General features: G+C 49.2%; 1 long non-coding RNA gene across 1 annotated transcript; it reads right to left on the bottom strand.

Annotated features, from left to right (window-relative positions):
• Nucleotides 1–40: 40 nt before the first annotated feature.
• On the bottom strand, nucleotides 41–21,633 carry LOC128117907 (uncharacterized). The gene is made up of 4 exons (XR_008220942.1): nucleotides 21,523–21,633; nucleotides 20,240–20,376; nucleotides 14,502–14,599; nucleotides 41–294 (listed from the first exon to the last, which is right to left on the bottom strand). It is a non-coding gene; the product is annotated as an uncharacterized LOC128117907 (long non-coding RNA).
• Nucleotides 21,634–22,113: the final 480 nt, after the last annotated feature.

The following is a 22,113-nucleotide window of genomic DNA, read 5'->3' on the forward strand; positions in this document are numbered from 1 at the left end:
TTGTTTAATTACAAATGTACATGGTGTCATTTTAATCATGATTGTGTTTGACACCCATCTCTCCAAATGACGGAAGAAGTCTGGGCCAGCCACAGTGAAGACCATTGCTCTCTGCAGTCAGGACAAACTGTCTTTTCTTGTGTCAGAAACCAGCCAGAACCCAGAGGTGCAGAGGCATTGCCCTAGGAAGGAGTTCCCAGATCGTAGCAACGGGTGTTCTGCAAGCCAAGCAGGAATGGCCTTGGAAGAGGGCAGAGGCCTAGAGACAGTGTTCATGTGGTACATAGGGAATGCCTGGAGGAAGCAGAGTGGCAGAGATTAGACAGGGCTTGGGGCTCTGAAACCCCCAGTCCTGACCCCACGGCTTACTAGCTAGCTGACCAATCCAGACAGACCCCTTATCTGTCCTGATCCTGTTTCCCCACTTGCAGAGTGGCCATAGAGACTCTGTCCATCTCTGGGGACTTTGCTAAGACCAGTGATGACAGTGTGGGACTGTGCCAAATGCAGGCATCACAGTGGCCCAGGAGGCTGTGGCAATGTCTCCTGTCTTTCGGGAGAGCATGGAGTCCCAGCAGTTCTGAGAAACCTGTTTTGGGTTGGAGGGAACTTGGGTTGTGCCTCAGGTGATGGGGACTCAGCTCCTCTGCTGCATTCTGGGGTACTGTAGCCATCGCTCTGTGGCCATCACTATAGGAAAATGCAGTATGAAAGTCAGGGTCCCTTTACATCTGGATTCAGTGAGTTTAGGATATGGTGTGCAATGGGAAGGGCTTAGGACTGTGGGGTCTCTTTAGAGAATTTGAAAACGGAGTTCAACAGTGAAGCCCTCGCCTTTGCTCCCTCCCTCTGAGAAATGGGTTCAAGAGGTGCCTTCCTCCAGGGATGCACTGTGATCTAAAAAGATTAGTTGATTCTCTAGTTTGCTCTGGCCATCAAGGCTGGGCTCATCAGTGCCATGGGTGGAGTGGGGGTCTCAGTGAAAACTGTCATTTCACTGAAAGCATGCCTCCCACCCCTGGACACCGAATCATCAGAGAACAGGAGACTGAAGAAATCGAACTGCCAGCGAAGAATTGTTCCCTAGACAGACATGTGCAAAACAGCTCTGGAGAGCCTAGCTTGTGACTCACAGGCAGCATGCCCCCACACTGCAGCTGTGGGCAGCGCGGCCACCTTATGATTCACATTTTCCACGGTTATCCGGAAAAATGAAAACCATCTGGACACCCCAGGACCCGCTCCGATGGACGCCGGAGCCCACACTGCATTCAGACTGGCATCGAAGCTTCCATGGTCTCTGCTTGCCCAGAGCTGCCTCCCCATCTGTAGCCCTGTCTGCTTTCACCATCACCAAACTCCAGGCCCACTGACCCAGAGGCATCTGCAGAGGACACTAAATGAACACAGAGGTGTCCACCTACAGCGAGGCAGGGTGTCACTTTGGGGTCTTTGAAAATCCTCTCACTTGCTGTTGCTCTAGGCAACTGTCCTCACACCAACCACAGGACTCCATGTGGTGCTTCTTCAATGAGCATTTCGTGTCTGACTTGGGCAGGGGCACTAGGATTCCTCTCTAATTTGGGGTTTTGAATATCGTGCAAGGGAGGGAGAGATGTCCAGAAAGGAAGGGTGTATTGGAAAGTTCCCAGCATCTGCAGTCTTGGGAAAGAAGCTCTCTAGCAGTGTGCAGCTAGCAGTCTGGTTCCTTGTGTATGTGTGTGTAGACCTGTGAAGATATCCCCTAAGATAAGAGAGTACTCAGTGCAGTCTGAAGCCTGGGGACGGGTGCTGTCCTTGCCAGCTGCAGGACCAGACTCCCTGGCTCTGTTTCTACTCCCACATTGCCTGCTTGGCTCAGCTTCCTGGGGACAATAACGGTTCCGTCTAGAGAATGCCTGGAAGCCCGAAGGAGACAGGCTCTGGGGAGCACTCAGACAGACTTGGGGGGCGGGAGAACTGCAGAGGAAGCCTCAGTTATAAAGTCACTACTGTGGGGTTCTGGGCTGTTCCCTGCCCTTTCTGGCTGAGGGTACCTGGAGTGCCCCCTTTCAGCAGCCAGTTTCAATTGCCTTACATCCGTCAACCCTTGAAGGCCAGCATGTGGAGTTTCCATGGCTGTAAGAATCCTCCCATTCTCCTGTTCTTGCAGATAAGCTAAACTCCTAACAGTTACCCACCCGCTCTATGGGCCTCACCCCTATCCCCCTACCTCCTCCCACTCCACTGCTCCACACTCCCGAGGAAGGCTAGGACCCTGTTCTTGGGCACCTCTCCGGGTCTGAGTGGGGTCCTGTCTCTGGAAGACAGCAGAGGCCTGTATGAAGGAGTGCAAGGTTCAGAGGCGAGCCTGGGAGTCCCTTTGCCTGGGTTAGAGTGTAGGCAGAGGATATGGAGGCTGGGGGATGGGCAGCCAGCACAGGGAGGATTCTGAGAGAGGACAGCCTGGCTGCAGTTGGATGCAGAGAGAGGAGTGAGGGGAGGCTGAGGGTGTGTGTGGACAAGAACAGGAATGTCAATCAGTGCTCTGTGAAGCTGCTGAAGGCCCTGTCCTTCCCAGGAGGGCGATCTGTGCTCCACACTGCAGAGAATATCAGTTGAGAACATAATACCATATGGAATGTGCAGGCGGGAGGCGTGTGTGTGTGTGTGTGTGTGTGTGTGTGTGTGTGTTGGAAGTCAGAGGCCAGCACTCACTTCCTTTCTGGAAGCATGACTGGAGGGAAGGAAGGACCATAGCCTGCTGGATGTGCAAGGACTGGAGTTTGTCTGGCTTTGGCGTAGGCCTGGGGCATTTCAGAAGTGTGGTGGGAACGCAGGGCTGAGACTCAAGAACACCCCCTGGCAAAATGCCCCAGGCTTCAGAAAGCAGCCGATGCTCCTGGCCAGACGGGGAACCAGCACCAGACAGTCTTTTCACGAGGTGACCCTTCGTAAGGAAGGAGACCAAGAAAGACTTCTAAGATGTGAAGTAGCCTCCCCCACTTAAGATACTTGAAAGCCACTGCCAAATGGACCACCGCCTTGTGTTTCAAGGCTGCCACCTGGTGGAAGGTTGGGGAATAGCAAATACCTTAAACAAGGCCCATTTCACTCCAGGGGCTCCTCTGACTCTTGACTCACAGTTACATACCCTGCCCTTAAACAGCTTTTCAACTGGAGAAAGAACATCTCTGGGCCTAGCTGACTGACTGGCAAACAGAGAAGGTAACTGACCTACGAAGGTAAATCGCCTCCCTCCAAATTCCTTTGTGTCTCCACAGCACCACTCCAAGCAATGCACAAGACACAAGGCACTTTTGTGTTCAAATCTTGCCCAGCCTTGGACACTGATGTGTGCTTGTGTGTAGGGTGTGGACGATGGCACTTGTCCGCATCACCATGGAGCCTCTGACGACTATCACTTTAGCCTGTCCAACTGCACCATGCTGTGCTCCTGACCCATCAGCTACCAAGACCCACTATTTAGAAGGCCAAATGATATCCCTTCCAATGAAGGTTCTGGAGTGGCATAGATTAGCCAGGAAGGTCATATCAGAGGGAGTGTAGACATGGGAGGCCATGCTGATGCTTCAGGAATGGGTGAGTGACATCCATTGTGAGTAAGCAGACCCTCCAAAAGAATCTGGCTGCCAAAGCTCTAGCTTCAGCCCCAGGAAGCTGGGTTTGGACTTCAGCCTCCAGAACAACAAGATACTGAATCTGCGTGACTTTAGCCCACTGGGCTTGGCATTTGCTTCACTTGGCTTGGACAGTTAATGCAGACACGGTCTCAGGGTCACGGTTCAACAGCTGGATTGACCACAGTGTGCAAGCAAATGACCCGAGACAGCTCAGTGGGTAAAGTACTTGTCACTCCAGCCCAGTGACCTGAGTTTGATGCCCCTGGAGCCCACACAGTGGAAGGAGAGAGCCAACTCCACAAGTTGTCCTCTGACTTCCACGAGAATGCTGTGGTGCAGTGCACTCCCACACCATGTATGCACAGACACAACAATAATAAATGTTATTTAATTAAATTTAAAATTTTTTAATTTAAAATAATGACATTTCCATATCATTTTTTCTATCTGAAACCCACATTTACACATAAATAATATCTGGACTTGGCCGCCCTTGCAAATCTATTTCTCTTCCACCAGAGTTTGAAGATTATTTTGTCACTCTGGCACAGGGGCATGGTTTAAAGAGGTTGCACTGTACTGGAAGACATGAATGAAAGTCTTCTATTTCTAAATAGTAGTTCAACCTGGTATGTCAATCTTTCTGATTGCTGAGTGTCTAGAATTAAAGAAGACTTAGCTCACTGGACCCCAGGCCAAGCAAGCACACTTCTCTCCTTTCTTCTCACTGTGACTAAACCGTAGGATTGGACTCCAGAAAGTCTTCCTGAGGAGTTACAAAGGGGAACTAGAGGTACCCTAGTCAGTCCACTTGTCCAGTGTCACAGCTGGGAATGCTGTTGGGGAGAATATAGAGATTGGAGTCTCAGGTTCCTGAGTTGGCGGCCCTTTTGTCCAAGGCCACGTCACATCTCACTGAATAAAGAACGAATTAGAAGGGAAAGACACTGCGGAAGGACATATAAGGAAAGAAGTATTCTTCAGGAGAGGAGCCTGAGGGTGCTGTGAGATCCTAGAAGCTATGACCCGGGAGACAAGGATCTTGGGAAGGGTATCACTTTGGGCCCCCAAGAACCTGTGAGGCCTCCATCAGTTCCAAGAATCCCTGAGGATCTGGCCAGGCCTCCTGGCTCTGATATGGAAGAAGGTGCCCACCCACTATGGAGGGCAGCAGAGCTAGACCAGCCTTGAGACCCCAACATCCCCAGAGCAAGTTGAGTATTTACAGAAGAAAGAGGATGCTGTCCCCGTCTGTGGCTTTGGGGCCATAATCTACGAGTAGATTCTCTTGTGGTTGACTGATTGATTAACTTCCCAGGACAGAGTCCTGCTGTGGGATGGTCTGTATGTCAAATGTGTTGCTGATTGGTCAATAAATAAATCACTGATTGGCCATTGGCCAGGCAGGAAGTATAGGTGGGACAAGGAGGAGAATAAAGCTGGGAAGTGGAAGGCTGAGTTGGAGACATTGCCAGCCGCCATGATGAGAAACAGCATGTGAAGATGCCAGTAAGCCACGAGCCATGTGGCAAGGTATAGATTAATGGAAATGGATTAATTTAAGCTGTAAGAACAGTTAGCAAGAAGCCTGCCACGGCCATACAGTTTGTAACCAATATAAGTCTCTGTGTTTACTTGGTCGGGTCTGAGCGGCTTGGGACTGGCAGGTGAGAAAGATTTGTCCTGACTGTGGGCCAGGCAGGAAAACTCTAGCTACAGAGTCCTGCTTGGAAGTTCACAGCTAGTGTTGTGAACACCACACCCTGTATGTGAAATGAAGAACTCACCAGATACATGCCCCAAAGCCAAGCTGGGACAGAAGACAAGGTGAACCCCACAGAACGGAACATCCTAATGTGTTCAAAAAGTGGGTTTCTGAGCAGTGGAAATGGGTCCTGATGGCAAATGGCAAAATGAGATGGCTTTTACTTAAACAGATGTGGGTCTGTCCCAGGCAGTGCTGTAGACCTGAAAGGCCTTCCCCTCTTCCCACCTTAGCTCATTCATCCACAAAATGAGGTCTCTGAGCACTACCCACCAGGTAACCATGAGAATCATCCAACACCTGTCCATCTCCAGCCTTTGATGACACACAGCTTAGAGCTGTGGGCTTCTTCCCAGCACCGATGGCCAGGGTTCGAGAGTACTGTGTGTCCAGAGCCTGGCTCTGTTAACTGTCCCTGTGTCAGCTATCTCTCGTCTATGTGGTCATGGCCCCTGGTCTCCAACCTTCTCCTCCACCACCCTTCCTCCCAAATGGCTTTCACACTCCCAGAACTCTGCTCACACATGCCCCGGACCACCAGTCCTGATTCAACAGGGGTTTGTATGCTCGGCTTTGCCCCTACACTCATCCTAAATCACATCCCTAGAGACATGCTAACTGGGGCACAGAGATGTCACTGGACGGCCATTCTCAACTCTTCCTCAGTGTCCACCTGTGCTCATCATCAGTCCTCCAGGGAGTAGAGGAGTGTGTTGGCCTGGCCTCAGACAGGGAATCTCAAGCAGATTGGGTGGTGAGGTGGCCCTAAAGCCTGAGTAAGTGGGGACAGTAGGTTCCTCTCCTTTTTTGCCCAGTCAGTCACAGGGCCCTTGAGCTGGGACAAGGGCTTCTGTCCCATGTTTTGATTTCTATTGCTGCCACGAGCGCTGTGGGAGAAGCAGCTTGGGGTGAAAAGGCTTGTTTCTCCTTACAGCTTACAGTCCATCAGGAAGGGAAGGCAGGGCAGGAACTCAAGGCAGGAACCGAAGCGGCGGCCATGAGGGAACCCTACTTGCTGGCGCGCTTTCCATGGCTTGCTCAGTGTGTTTTCTTATGCCTCCTAGGACCACTTGTCCAGCTGTGGCACCACAGCTGGATCCTCCCACGTCAATCATTAAGTAAGAAAACACCCCTTAGGCATTTGCACAGGTCAGTCTGTTGGGGGCATTTTCTCAGATTGAGGTTCCCTCCTCCCAGGTGAGACTCTAGTTTGTGTCAAATGGACAAAAACTAGCCAGTATAGCTGCCTTTCTAATTACCCCAACGTGGCCCACCAGAGAAAGCCTCCAAACATCTCTACGCCTCCATTTCTGTGTGTGTTTCCCAATCCCGCCTTCTGAAGCTCGGGTTCCTCTGAGAAGATGAGCCAGTGTGCAGGGCAGTTTCTTGGTACTTTGGAGTTATGCCTGAGGGTGGGCTGTGTATAGGGCCTTGCTATTTACAGTGGGCTGCATTTTGGTATGACTCAGGTCTAGCTCACTGTCCCCAACGACACCCACAAGTCTTACCAGCCAACCACACACTCTCAGGAATTCCCACACTCACTCCAGCAAATACTAGCAGCAAACTTGTTTACTCCCCGAAAGGTTTCATACTAGATTCATTTTCTCAATAGCAAGAACGAAGCTGAGGCCCTAAACTAACTTTTATACGCGATTAGGCAAAGGAACACGGGGAGGCTGCCTCGCCTTGCTCCAGGGCCGTTTGTTTATTTGCGTGTTTGTTCTTTAAATCTAGCTCCTCCGGGAGTCCTGTGTTGGCTGTTCTCTCCCATTGCTTCGCTCAGCCAGGAGCTGGCAGCAGCAGGCTTACAGCATAAGCAAGGAGAGGCTCAACTCTTTTCCTGAGCCTGTTAATGCCATCCAAGAAGGCGCTCCTGCCCTCGGGTTAGGTGGGAGCCCAGCCCTTGGAAGGTGAGCGTGGAGGACTGGCCCGAGAATGGTGATGGCTACAGAGTTGCTTATTTCTTAGTTATTTATTCTGAAAATTTCCCATGATGCCAGCTAGTGTTAAAGAGCCATTTAGCTACTGTATTATCAAATAATAATAATAGAGGTGTGAAAAGCCGCCTCCTAAGGAGCCATGGCTGGATTTTCCAGGGACTGCTGCTGGCTCAGAATGGTGCCCTGTGTTCTCACACCCTTGGGCAGGAGAATCTGACCCGACCCTAGAAGAGCACAGGCATAGTAAGAAGTATGAGGATACAAAGGAACAGTCCTCCCTGGAGCTCGTGGAGGAGGGGCAGTGAGTAGGGTTGACCAAGGTACAGGGGAGGGGGTGCAAGAGGAGCACATGACATGTCCCTGAGTTCTGGAGGCCATCTGAGAGCGCTATGGGCTGTCCGGGCTCTGCATACTGTCCCCACAGGAGCAGGAAGGTCTTGCACTTACTTCTTCTCCGAGGTTTAAGGTGTGCTGATGGAAGTGGACCTTTAAGGGGACAGGAGACTCAGCCCGCCTCCTGAGCCACCTGGAAGAGACTGAGTAGACAGCATCAAAGGCACATTATTCAGAAGCTCTGCCCTGAGGGACAGAGTGGAGAATCCTCAGAGATAGGAAGCAGAAAGAAAACTCCATCTGTACTGAGCACACACAGAATGTTTTTCTTGTTGTTCCCCAGCACACCGACTGCTTACGTGACGTGTGCGGCGAGGTATTCTGTATTGAAAGGAACCTGGAGAGGATTTAAAGTAGATGGAAGGGTGGGCGAGGTGGCTCAGTGGGTAAGGGGCTTGCTGTTAAGTCTGTCACCCTGAGTTAGATTCCCAGGTCCCAACGGTGGAAGCAGAAAAGTGACTCCCATGTGCTGTCCTGTGACCTCCACACATGCACTATGGCAACCCATACACCCAACACACCATGAATGAAAACTGCATACTTTTTCAGTATATGGGAGGGCATGTAGAAGTCATGGGCAAATGCCATAGCATTTCATGCCAGGGATCTGCCTGCGGTTCGTCGAATCTTCAGCTCAGGGTCTGTGGGTACAAAGGCTGTCTGTCTCTTTCACCTTTCTCTCTGCTCCGCTAGAATCCCCACTCTACATCTGTGATGACATTTTACAGCCTCTGGAACTCTGATCATTGTCTTTATTCTTTCCCGTTTTCATCAAATTTGCCGATTCTTCCTCTGCCTTCTCAAGCTGGGTGCGGTGCCTCCAACTGCTGACATCTCTGCTCAGGTCTCTAAACTTGACTGTTGCTCTAATTGTGTGGCCCAACTTCCCCCAGAGTTTCCCCGGTTCGCAGGGCTCAGGGATCACATGGTAGCTTTGAAGTCTGTGCTCAGACCCCCGAGGCCGCGAGTTCTCCATCCACCGTGGACGAGTGTGTCTGTGGGTGGGGGACGCATTTGGAGGTCAGGCAGTTCATACATCTTCCTGGCTTTACTGTCTCTGAGCCCTTCCTCTGTCTCCTTCTGCTCTGTGTCTAGGTAAGTGTGTATAGATAACAAGGAGACTCTGTCCCCTCCCGAGCATGCTCACACCGTTGCACACGTGGAAGCTTGCCTGGGTGCTCCATGAGTGTCTGGTGACGTGGCTCTCCCACTGGCTCTCTGGTCTTGCTTGCTGTAAACAGTGTCTAACCTTCAAGCTGACCAAGGCATTTCCTCTTCCTCTCCTGTTCGTCTGCTGCTGAGACGTCTGTTTCTTTTCAATAATTCATTTGAACCTTGGATGGTTCTGTGCAGGCCTTGGGATTAAGTCCCCCCTGGTGGCAGTGTTTGCTTGGTAAGGCAGCAATTCCGGTAACTAGCACATGATTATATTGACTGAGCTAGGGAGACACAGCATCTCCCAGGTGAAACACACCTCAGACTCCGGGTTTTCCACTTCAGTTGTTTGTCTTGAATAAATGGTCTCTCTTGGTTTATTGTTGGGTAAATTTTCAGCCCTGAAATGGCTGTTTGGATAATTACATCCAGTTTTATTATCACGATTTTCTGCCATTCCAGAAGTCAAGGAGCTGACAAGTTCAAAAATGATGGACCATACCAGCAAGGCAATAATTGATGTTTTGTTAAAACATCTGTATGGCTCAATCACACACCCAAATTGCATAATCCCCATGTCAGCACCAAGACTCAGAAAAGCATCAGATTTATCTTAGGAAGACTTGGCTTTATCCTTTGCAAAGTCACAGCTCGGTGGCTCCAGATCTCCATCGATTAATCTTTCTGGCTTTCAGGATGGGCATGGCAGGGTGGGGCACCCAGAATTAGCAAGGAAAAAATTAGATCCAGTAACGAGACAAATGTGCTCTGAAACTAAAATATACTGCTGAACTTTACTGCCTGGAGTTGGGGTGTGTGTGTGTGTGTGTGTGTGTGTGTGCACGCACGCTATGCTGCATGCTGTGACCCATAGTGAACAATGCCAAAGCGCTCCTTGTCCTCATGGAGCATACCACCTGATGGGGAAGCGAGGCATCAACCGAGCATGCTAGACTTTGGACACCATCACAGATAGCACCCTGATGTTCTTTTGCCAACGGAGAAATGAGGTGCTAGTATCCAACAGATAGAAGTGAAAAAATACCAGTTTTGTTAGTGACAAAACTAAGTAGAAAGGCAGATCCATTCTGTACCCATCATGAAGATCCCCAGTAACACTCCTTATACCCCACTTAGGCTCCTCCATTCAGTCAACTGATCAGGTGAATGAAGGAGGAGGTGAGTGAATGAAGGAGGGGGGTGAATGAAGGGAAAGAGGGTGAATGAAGGAGGTACCCACAAGGAGGAGTACCTTTGAGGGTTTGGACTGGAAAGATTGGCTACTTTTACTCAATGTCTCCTCAGAAACCACGTGGAGAAGAAGGGGGGATGCTGTTGACTCCAACACCTTGTGGTCGGGTGGAGGAAGAAAGAAACCAATTAAGAAGCCTCCTGGGTAAGAGGCACACGAAGGAGTGTTGTACCTTTGCCCAGCAAAGAGCTAGTTCCTGTATAATGTAGTGCTCAACACAGGGAGCTCACAAAGTCAGGTCTGGTGGGTAGATGGGCAGCCTGATGTCCACTGTGGGAGCCAAGGCAAAGGGACGTACATGCAAGAGGATGCCAGACTGTACGGAACTGAGGACTGAGTAAACAGGAGAAGCAGAAACAGAGAGTGATAACAGTGGCTTGGTGGGAGGCGGGGAGGAGGAGGGGTGCTGCTCTATAAGGAGAGCAGGAAGGTAAGACACTAGCTGCAGGGACAGGAAGTGATGGAGCAGGGCATGCATGGGAGGTGGTGGGGGTGATTTGGGCTGTAATGCTGACTCTGATTTTGTATGTCTTTCTGAATGTGACCAGTTGAGGGAATGTGTTACAGGTTCAGTGGGGTGATGGTCAACCCGTGGGAGGTTCGGGGGGTGGGCGTCCACCTGTCGCTCTGTAGAAGGAAGAAGTAGAGAGGAGATGCAGAGCAGCAGAGGATGCCTAGGTCTGCAGCCTGGGTGAGCTCTTCCTCCTGGATTGCAGGAGGAAGGAGATGCAGGAGAGCAGACCCAGGAAGTGCAGGTTGACCAGTGGGTGTGAGAGTCACAGAAAACTTTGGATTTTCTTGGAGAGAGAAGAGAGATCTTAGGAGAGGAAGGGGTTAAACAGAGTAATAGGAACAGAGTGGAGCTGGTAGATCTGTAGGAAAACGCTGTCCTGGACCACTGGTTCTCAACCTACGGGTCTTGACCCCCATAGGGGTCACATATCAGATATTTACATTACAATTTGTAACAGTAGCAAAATTGCAGTTATGAAGTCGCAATGAAATAATGTTATGGCGGGGGTCACCACAACATGAGGAACTGTATTAAAGGGCCACAGCATTAGGAAGGTTGAGAACCACTGTCCTGGATTTTCATAGACACATGGCTTGTTCTGTTTTTGTTTCCAAGGGCAAGAGGTTTTCAATATGATATGAATTTGGTGAATTCTTGAAGTGTTCTTTACCCTTCTGGATCTCGTACTTCCTCACTAACCCAGCCAAGGCTTTCATTAATTGTTTCCAGACTCTATAAAACTGGGAGCTTGGCGTGGAAGACCCACACTGTTCACACTGGACTGGAAAAGACACGTTTCCAAGGATGGTTATGTTTGGAGTCTTTCTACCAAATTTTAATGACCAGAATGTGTCAGCGTTTGGGTTCCAGAAACACATATTGATAGAATCAATTTATCTTCATGTATTTTCTCCTGGAGTGACCGAGGTGCTCCTCTGAGAGGCCTGGCTCCCTCCGTTTAGACATAGGCCGGGACTTCTCTCCCTCTCCCCCCTCTCCCCCCCTCTCCTCTCTTTCTCTCTCTTCCTCTCTCTCCCCTCTCCTCTTTCTTCCTCTTCCTCTCCCTTGTCACTCCCTCCCCATCTCCAAGAACTAGTACTAGTTATGTCTCCCCCTGCTGTTAGAAAATACCCAATGGTGGCAACCTAAGAGGGAAGAATTTACTTCCGTTTATGGCTTGACAACATGTCCATCAGAGCAAGGAAGGAATGGAGGTGGGAGAGGCTTGTTTCTGTGGAAGGAAGAACATGAGCCTTCTTGTTCACAACCTGGTGGGCCAAGAAGGAAGGACCGCTCCGGGGCCCGGGACTAGGTGAGAGGAGAGACAGTCAACTGAGCACTCTGCATGAGTATATCCATCTCTCTCTGCTCTTGACTGTGGATGTGACAGCTACTTCAAGTTCCTGCCGTGAGTTTCCCAGCGTGATGGGCTGATACCTGGAACTGTGAGCGAAAACAAGCCCTGTCTCCCCACTGAACTCTTTTTTGTTGAGTAGTTTATCACAGCAAGAGAAAAGAGCCTAGGGGCCCTGCTGCTGGCTTGTCTCCAGAGACCAACGTCCTTTTAGGGTTGCTTGTGTCTGATGACAGGCCTGTGGACTGTGAAAAGCAGGGCTAGTCTGCTGAGGGGTGGGGAGCTTGTGCATACCAGAAGTCTCATATCACCCTATGTCCCACCTCGGGAATCGCTGTCTTAGCTGATGTGAATAAGGCTGGCTAGAGCACCCCCTAACTACATGTTGACTACTGCTGTACTTCCCATAACTGTTCCCCAGTCCCATGGCCTCCCAAACATGCTACTCTGAGCTTGAGAACATTTGAAGAATCCCCCAGGACCCCAGCCCATTTTCTTCCCTAGAAACATACACAGTGTACACCATATAGGCCTTCCGTCCAAGATACCCTATTCACTGGAGTCTCTGAAGGGACACCTGAAGTTTCTGGACTGTGAATGCAGATTCTATGTCTCCACTACTAATGCACCCCTCGGCACTGCTCCGACAGCCATTCATTTCCATGGGAATTGGGGAGAGAGCGAGTCTGAGGTATGAGCTTGCTACTTTGAGCCAAAAGTAGAAGATGTTCAAGCTCCGGGTTTCTCTTCTGCATGGTGCTTTGGTTCAGGATGAGGAGGGGGTGTGGCAGCCAGGCTTGAGGCTCAACAGACACCCCAGGCAGCACCAGCCTGACCCATCTTTCACTTGGTGAATAGCAAAGACTTCTCCCGGAACATTCGAGCCTTGCCACATGGGGTGTGGCTCATGTCCGTGGTTGGAAACCCTAGATCTGTAGATGACTTTGCCCTTTCCCTGTGGTTAGAAAGGGTCCATTAAAGAAGAACATGAAGTATACCATGTCTTGGAGATGTAATTTTCCCACCCACAGCTAAGGGCTGATGACCAAAAACAGTTCCCTCAAGCCTAAGAAAAGACGGCCAGCCTGTGGGAACATGAGTCAGTGGTCTTGGCTTTGGGAAGATCTTCTTCTCCCACAGTGTCTGCTGGGGTCACGTAGCCCACTCTCTCTTCCACTTGAATTTAGTGGGACCTTGTGTCAGGAACTTACCCATGATGCAACATTCATAGGCAAGAAGTCTCTGAAAAGGTGAGTGGTATTGTGGGTGCAATGGTCTATTCTGTGGAGGTCCAGAGGCAAGGAAGGCAGTCTCAGGCTCAGACTTGGAGCAGCCCAACTCAGTCTTCCATTCTGGGGCAGAGTCTGAGTCCCAGACCTAATGCCCAGGCCCTCTTTCCAGTTATGTGTGGTTGCTTCTCCCTGCCCTGGTGTTCTCAACCTCCTATGACCTTGTTATGGACCAGCTCAGAGAGCCACAGGAAGTGGACCCAGCCTGGCTGGCTTACCTAGCCACAGCAGGGCTCACTCTGGTCATTTTAAATGAGTGGTCATCTTTGGGGTGATCCCACACTGTCCATTCCAGCTCTCAGAACATGAGGTCCTGGAAATTGTGTGAGGGATTTTGAGGCTAGGCCTCCTTAGGTCTGCTGACCTTCCCCTGCTCTCCAGGCCTCCTAGGCGGTTAGGTCACATGATACCGGCTCTGACCTTGGTCTGTGCTTCTGTCCCAGCTCTGGTCCTGTAACATCCCCCAGCCTGAGCTCCACCTTCAAACAGTGTCTCCTACCCTATGTCCCTCAGTCCATGACACTAAGCGTGTGCCAGGCCTTCCACAACAGGCCTTCCCTGCTGTCTTATAAGTCAGGTGACATCATTTGGTGAAGGGAAGACAGTGGAGATTTATAGATGAGGAACCATAAGCCCAGTGCCCACAGAACATGGTCACTGACAGGAATGAGTGCAGTGTGCCATGAGGTGAGGCCATGGTATCAGCAGGGGCAGCAATGACCAACTGGTGTAGCCTGCAGAGTGCGGGGGGGTGGGGGGGGATGGGCCAGGACCCTATGGTACTCAGATTGTCCCAAGAGAAGTGAGTGGCCTAGAAATTTCAGTGAAATCATCCCCTTTCTAGCTGACAATTCACTGGTGTTTCAAAGCAACACACACACACACACACACACACACACACACACACACACACACACACACACACGATCTGTTGACTGTAGACTGTCTGGCCCATGGGCCACCATTTATGAACTCTGCTCTGGATGGAGTTGTCTAAGAACAACAATAAAGAAAACACTGAAATTGCTGGCCGTGAGGGGCACTGAGGACTCACCAAGAGCTGGTGGCACCCTGGGTGTCCTCTGTGGACCTCCCTTTCACCATGGTGCTATCAAGTCTCTCCACACAATCAGTTACCATCCTCCTGCTTTGTTCAAGGACCTGGGACAAATGACTTTAAAAGGGGCTGAGGAATGTCCCCCAGATCACATACCTAGAAGTTCCGATGGATAGGCTCATCCTGGGCAACCCTGGCTGTCACACTGTACCTCCTTCATCATCTTCATGAGGCTGGCCAGGGAGTCCGTTCTCCTAAAACATTGGTAATAATATTGTTATTACCAATAATAATGCAATATTACCAATAGCAATAATAAATACACAAAAGTGCAAAGTGGCCCCTCTAAAGAGCTAGGGTCATATGCAACTCTTTTTTTTTTTTTTGGTTTCCAAATATTGCTTTATATTTTTAAAGCAAATTCAGTAGAGTTGTTTATTAGCAAGGGTCTCAGTCTACTACAATTCCCAGGTGAGAGGAAGAGCCGCCACTTTTGGAGCAGATTTTCCAACCCCTCCAAGGTGCAACTCCACGGTGGAGAATAAACTCTGTGTGTGTGTGTGTGTGTGTGTGTGTGTACATGCGTGCTTGTGTGAGTGTGTGCATCCATGTATGCATTTGCATATATGCAAACATCCAACCAACCCTGTGCTGTAGCTCTGTTTCTCAGCCTACTGTCACATCCCCCACATCCTCCACACCCCTGCTGTAGCTTGCTGGGGAGGCTCTCTATGGTTCTTCCATATTCAGTCAGAATGCTGGTAATAACTTTCCACCTTCCCTGAAACTGACTGTCTCAGGACGTTTCCTGCTCAAGTTCACTATTACAAGAAATACAAAATGAACCTCTGTGTGCTTATTTTCCTGTTAATGTGTTGATACTCAGATTTCCAGAGTGGAAATCCATGAGTAAAATATCATAGGCATCTATTTAATGTCATTAAATGTGTTGCAATACTCATTACAAAACTTCTGAAATGACTTGTTTTCCATCTAAGAGTGAATGGAAAGGCCATTGCTATACGTATATATCTTCCAGCTTTGGACAATGTCACTTAAGCACAAACCAAAAAGAGAAAGAGGGATCAAGCATTCTAATTTTTTAATTTGAAGATTTATTTTATTTTTTTCTTAGGTGTCTTCATGTGTGTGTATCTTTGTGGGGATATGCATCCATGAGTACAGGTACCCTTAGAGGCCAGAAGAGGGCATCAGAACCCCTGGAGTTGGAATTATAGGCAACATGGGTGCTGGGAACTGAACTCCGGTCCTTGTCAAGAACACTGTGTATGCACTCTCAACTTCTGAGTTGTCTTTCCAAACCTCAAATTTAATTTTTCATTATATTTTTAGTTATTTATTGGGGGCGCATGCTCCAGTATGCTTTGGAGATCAGAGGACAGTCTGAGGGTCAGTTCTGTACTTCCATCATGTGGGTCCCAGGGATGGAACTCAGGTCACCAGGCTTGGAAGCAGGTACCTTCACCCACTGAACTGCCTTGTCAGCCCAAGCCTTCTGTTTACAAACTGCGACTGCACAGTGCTCATCGTGAGAGAGATGGCCATTGCACCTTCCAGTGGGAAGTCCCTTGCCTGGTCAGTGGTTGTGGAACAGGCTGAATGGTCTTACAGGAGAAGGTTGGTGCCAGGAGTGCTTCAGGGCATGAAATTTACTTGGATTTCTTTTTCTCTTGAATTTTTGTGGTGCCATTATCACAATATTTTATTCATGACCTCTTTGACATAGATGATAGTGCAGAATGTGCTTTATAAAATACCACTGAGGCCGGGTGGTGGTGGTGCATGCCTTTAATCGCAGCACTTGGGAGGCAGAGCCAGGTAGATCTCTGTGAGTTCGAGGCCAGCCTGGTCTACAGAGCAAGATCCTGGACAGACACCAAAACTTTACAGAGAAACCCTGTCTGGAAAAAAAAACAAGATAAATAAAATAAAATAAAATAAAATAAAATAAAATAAAATAAAATAAAAAAAAATACCACTGAGCCCTTAGGTCACATGGCTTTGTTGCTTCACCAGAAACTAAACTAACAAACCAGAGGCCGGCAAGACGGCTGAGTGGATAAAGGTGTTTGCTGTATAAACCTGACAACCCCAGTTTGAGCCTCAGAACCTACATGAAGGTAAAGAGAAAGAACAGATTCTGCAACGCTGTCCTCTGACCTCCACATGTGTGCTGTGTCCCACACGTGTCCACACACACACACACACACACACACACACACACACACACACACACACACACACACCATGCCTTGCACACATATAATAATAATAAATTGAATAAGGAACTAACAAACTGACCATCCAAAGTTTGTTTAAAGGTTTCAGAGTGAAATGAGCTGGAAAGGAACCATGTTTCTGAGATGAGGAGTGAGGCCAAGCCATCCGAGCTCAATAGCGAAGACTGGACAGAGGTCAGGTTCAACTGACCACAGCAACCCTTGCCATGCTGTTTTGATTTGAAAAGAACTCAAGCTAACATTTATAGGAGTTCTTTGCGAAGACTGATCTGGAGGCTCACGCATGTGTGTGACCCAGGCATTTTCAGAGACGTGACTTGGAGCTTTTGCAGCTGGATTGTGAAGTGAGGCAGTTAGCATGCCGAGCTGAGACCAGCCTCATAGATTGTTAAGCCAGGACCACTTGGATCATTTAAATAAAATGTACATTGCCAACAGTTCAGAAAGAGCTAGTGAGTCAAACTCACCAGTTGGCAACAACCTTCATCATAAATGAACGTAGTCTAGAACCTGTCTTTTGAAAGTCACTTAAAACTGCAGATGCTCTCCATCCCAGAGCATTAATGAATGCTCCTTGCTCAAAATGTCATCACAACCTTTCATTGTTTTATGTTTCCATTACGCCACAAAATTCCCTCTAAAGTGACCCAACAGAGTTAAGGGAAATACTCCATGACCACTGATCACTAGGAAAAGATCCCACCTGCATTCTGTCTCTGGCAATTTACATCAATGAATGGTGCCAGAAAGCTGAGTGAATCTGGAAGGACCTTCCCACTATCCACGTGCTCTGGGTTCCGTTAGCGGGGTATTCCAGCCCCACTGAAGCTCCCATCTGCAGTTCCTGCCTGCAAATGGAGGTGGGAAGGCAGTCGTGGGTAGAATACCGTATCTGCTGTGTGGCTCCTGCTGAAGTTGCCTTTCCCAAGTCCGTGATGAGGAGACAGGGCCTCAGTACTAGCCCTTTCCTGGCTATAGGCAGACACCCAGTAAATGCAGAAAGGTTGTCTTCAGCACTGGTTTCCAGAGCTCACGTGACCTTCTACTAACTGTAGTTCTTGCCTACCATGTTAAAATACATTAAATCCACAGATGAAACATGAAGGGTCCTTTTATCTTGGGCTGAGTTCCTTCTGCTATGGAGTATTGAAAGCTCACCACTGTCTGAAGACACAAAGAAAGCCGACAATCACCCTGTGAAGGACACCTCTATGAAGCAGAGATATTTCAAGAAACAGAACAAACTTTAAAAACAGAAATCAGGGTTGGGGATTTAGCTCAGTGGTAGAGTGCTTGCCTAGCAAGCACAAGGCCCTGGGTTTGGTCCTCAGCTCCAGAAAAAAAAATTAAAAATTAAAAAATAAAAACAAAAAAACCCCCACAAAAACAGAAATCAAGGTTAAGAAATGTGAAAATATGGTCTAAATGATACTTGAAGATACATTGTTTCATTCTCATGACTATTTCACAGACCTGGCCTGCAACAAAAGGGAATTTTTAAGGTATGATTATAAATGAAGGTCAAAAGCAAAATACTTACGAGCTCAGAATAAATTAAATGTTTACAAAATCACTCTATTGTACTGAACTCACACATGAAAACATCACACAGCTGGAGTAAAGCAGCCCTTCCAACACTTACCCAGCTGCAAATTCTATATATCTTAATAAACTTCCATACAGTTAGATTAACCATTCTGAAGCCATGAAGCTTTGTTCATCACAGCAGAAGCCACCCTAGATATCCATCATCAGGTAAATGGACCATGAAAACATGGTACCCATATGAAATGCAATGTTATTTAGCTGAAAAGAACAATAAAATCACAACAGTTGTAGGAATATCTGGTGGACTTAGAAAATACAATATTAACCAAGGCTACCCAGACTCAGAAAGAGGAAACCCTCATGTTCTCCCTCATACGCAGATCCTAGCCTATAATGTGCATATACATGCACATACGTGGACAGCTGTAAGTGTGGGTAAAGTGTAACGTGTAGAAAGGACACCAAGAAAAGGTGATGTTGGGTGGTGAGGAAGGTTGGAAATCACGCCAAGGCTATGTGAGCTGTAAAAGAGAACATGAAACTAACTGATTTTCTAGTTTAAACTCTGTCGTAGATTTTATTTTATTTTATTGTGGTGGCTAAGTGCAGGAAAATACAGTTGATAGTGAGAGCGTACATCATATCCTTTCTTAGGATGGAAAGAGATTGCAAATAAAAGAAATCTAGAGCTGGAGAGATGGCTCAGCAGTTAAGAGCACTGGCTTCCCTCCTGGAAGTCCCAGGTTCAATTCCCTGCCCCCACATGGCAGCTCACAATCATCTGTAACTCTAGTCCCGGGGGATCCTGCACCCCCTTCTGACCTCCACAGGCACCAGGCCTGCAATTAGTACACAAAACAACCATATACATAAGCAGTAAAATACAATTCTTTCTTTCATTTTTTAGAAAAAGAAGAATCTAAGGAAAAGAGGCAGAGCCAATGAATCCGTGAAGTGCTGGGAATAAACCAGAACCATGTCATTAAGAGGCATGTCTCTGGGCCTCTCATGGATCAGCAAGCAAAGGCCGCTCATGGATCAGGGACCGGACTTGCATTCCTAGTCTAGTCTCACAGACTCTAGAGCTGCGGCTTTCAACCTGTGGGTCGCAAACCCCATGGGGGTTGCATATCCGATACTTACATTGTAATTCGAGCGGTAGCAAAATTAGTTACGAAGTAACAACCAAACTAATTGTATGGTTGAAGTCACCACAACATAGGGTTGCAGCATCAGGAAGGTTGAGAAGCACCGCTCTAGAACATAGGCAAGGCTCCCCCAATTCAGTAACAGCAAGACGGGCAAAACAACCTAAAACATTCTACAAGAAAGACTCCTCAGTGACCACCGTTTGCGAAGCCACTCGGTGCCCTTGATCACTGGGGCCCGGGCACAACCTGTGGCCTCAGATTTTTGACTAGCATTAAGAAGCAAACAGACAGCATCAAGTGTGGGTGAGGACGTGGGCAGAGACCCTTGCTCCCAAGAGCACCAACTGGTTTCACTGCCTTGGAAAAGCCGTTGGTTGGATCAAGGATTTGGAGTTCTAGAAGTGGACTCTTCCTGCTGTTTACTAAAAACATCTGGGGCTCTGTGACAGGGTGAGAACCGCTCTGTGAGAAAGCCAGGGCCCCACCAGGAAGCAGACAGTGCTACTCTCACATGAGGCTGAGCCGAACTGCCCTGTCCAGCCAGCCACACTCCCTTCCTTCCCAACAGGAGAGCAGCTACTTTGGGCTCTTTGGAGGGGAGGCCCTGCCTCCACCAGGGGCTGCTATAAGGGATTCTCTGGAGTGAGGCTGCCATGTTTTTGTCTCTTAGGGCTAGGGGACCCCAGGCAGACAGGCCTTGCTCTGTGGATATTCTGAACTGACCAGCTCTCTGTGCTGGCACCGTCCCATGCAGTATCACTGGCCTCTGCCTGCTTGATGCCAAGAGCTCTTGCACTAGTAACTGGGACAGCCTCAATGTCCTCAGACATGGCTGGTGGTCCCTCAGAGAACAGTCACCCTGATGAGGAGGGCTGCTTTAGGTAGAGGGAAGGGAGGATTGCTCACTCTGCGGCACCACCTGTGATGGACTCACCCGGTATCCAGGGCGCTTTCCTCAGCAGCTACATTACAGGCAGGCGAGGACTGTGCAGGACATCTCACACAGCTGCTTCCTCTGCCCAGGCCTTCAGATCACCCGCAGGCCCCGCCCAGCGCTGAAGAACGGGCTTCCTGTGAAATTCACCAGAAATATAGCTATTTTCTTAATCTCTTTAAAAATCTGTGAGACCACTTGGAATTGAGGAAATAGACAGTTCTAGAATCAGATGGATGGAGTGCAATGTTCTGACTGTGCTGTTTCCAGCAGGAAGAGGTCAAGTTTCTGACCTCTGGGATTGGGGGTCAGATATGAAAGTGTGGAACATGGAGCATGGGCTCTTGTGGAGGAGGAAGAGGAAGGAAGAAGAGTGGAGGGGGGAGGAAGGAGAAGAGGAGGAGGAGCCCAGCACAGATGTAGCTCTGCCTTCAGCTCACACTCACGCGCTCTCTCGGGCTGTCAGGCTCTCTGCACCTCCCTCCTCGTGCACTCACGCAGGCACGCTGTGTCCCCACCTCACCACAGTGGATGGGAATGTCAATAAGGAGCAACCAGTTCCCTCACTGCCCTCTCTGTTAGCTTGTCCTCAGGAGCCAGCTGAAGGCAGAACTGGAGACTTCTGTAAACATCTCCTGAGGTAACAGAGGCTAGCCCAAGTAAACAAATAGGTGTGGCCCACAGAAGAAGGTGTTGTGGAGCATCAGGGCCCGGCCCATGAGGGCCAGGTGGGTGGAGGAGGCAACCGAGGTGGTCTGTGGAACCAGACCAGGATGTAAACCAGGGCTGCAGAAGTGACGTCATCAGGTGTCACTGGAAGGAGCATGTTTCAAAGCCTCTCCCAGAGAAGGCAATTGAGAGAGGTAATACAAGGGTGAGGGAAACAGGGATGCATGAGTGTCTTCATACAAGTACACTAAACCAGGCTGGCTTACACATACACAGGCACACACAGTGTCATACACATGCAGCCCACACACACATATACACAGACCCTCCACTCACCCACTCATTCCTATGCACATTGACTTAACACACACACACACATACACACACACACACACACTCACACATATGCACACACTCATGCACTCTCCCACAGTCAGACATCTGCCTTGCCCTCATGCAGACCACAGATCACACGTGTTTCTCTTCAGTTTCCCATCTGTGAGAAGTGCCAGCCTCCAGTCACGCCTCCCCCCCACCCCCGGCCCCCCTCAGGTCTCCAGAAGGAGGTACTGTGTGATTTGGCTCAGCTCTGCTCCATGTTGAGGCCACCTCACCCTGCCTTGAGTCACAGACTTGTTTGTTCAAACTTCAACAGGCTGGCCTTGTTTCAGGTGCTTTCTTGGGCAGCAGAAGACGGGAAGCAGAAGCAGGGAGCTGAAGGCAAGAGCAGAGGAATTCTTGACAAGTAGTGAAGAGGGAGGGCAGGGCCAGAGAAACCCAGGGGCTGCTTGTGGCCTGCCTGTGGACCTCTGGTGCCCCCTGCAGGTCAGGGGCATGCAGGTATCTTGGGTCTGATCTTCAGGTCTCTAGTTGAAGCCTGGAATACCTGACTGTGGAGGAGGGTGGGTCTCCATGGAGGCCACTGCTACTGATGGATTCCAGCGGGATGGGTGTCATGCCCTTTGAAGAAGACACGACCCCTACCAGGACCTCATGCATGCGCATAGCTGAGCGGACCAAGCGGAAAAGCATCTCTGGAGAGGGTTGTAACTGGTATTGTGGCACACACAACATCCTGGGAACCAGAGATTTCAGTGGACAAAGATACTGCCCTGAGACAGGGGAGGGCCTTCATCTGAGTGACGGCAGGACCAGAACAAGAGACAAAGCAGACAGTACTTTCTCTGCTTGGTTCTCAGAGAGTG

This window comes from Peromyscus californicus, unplaced genomic scaffold (assembly GCF_007827085.1).
Source record: "Peromyscus californicus insignis strain IS unplaced genomic scaffold, ASM782708v3 Scaffold_21__1_contigs__length_65335640, whole genome shotgun sequence".
NCBI lineage: Eukaryota > Metazoa > Chordata > Mammalia > Rodentia > Cricetidae > Peromyscus > Peromyscus californicus.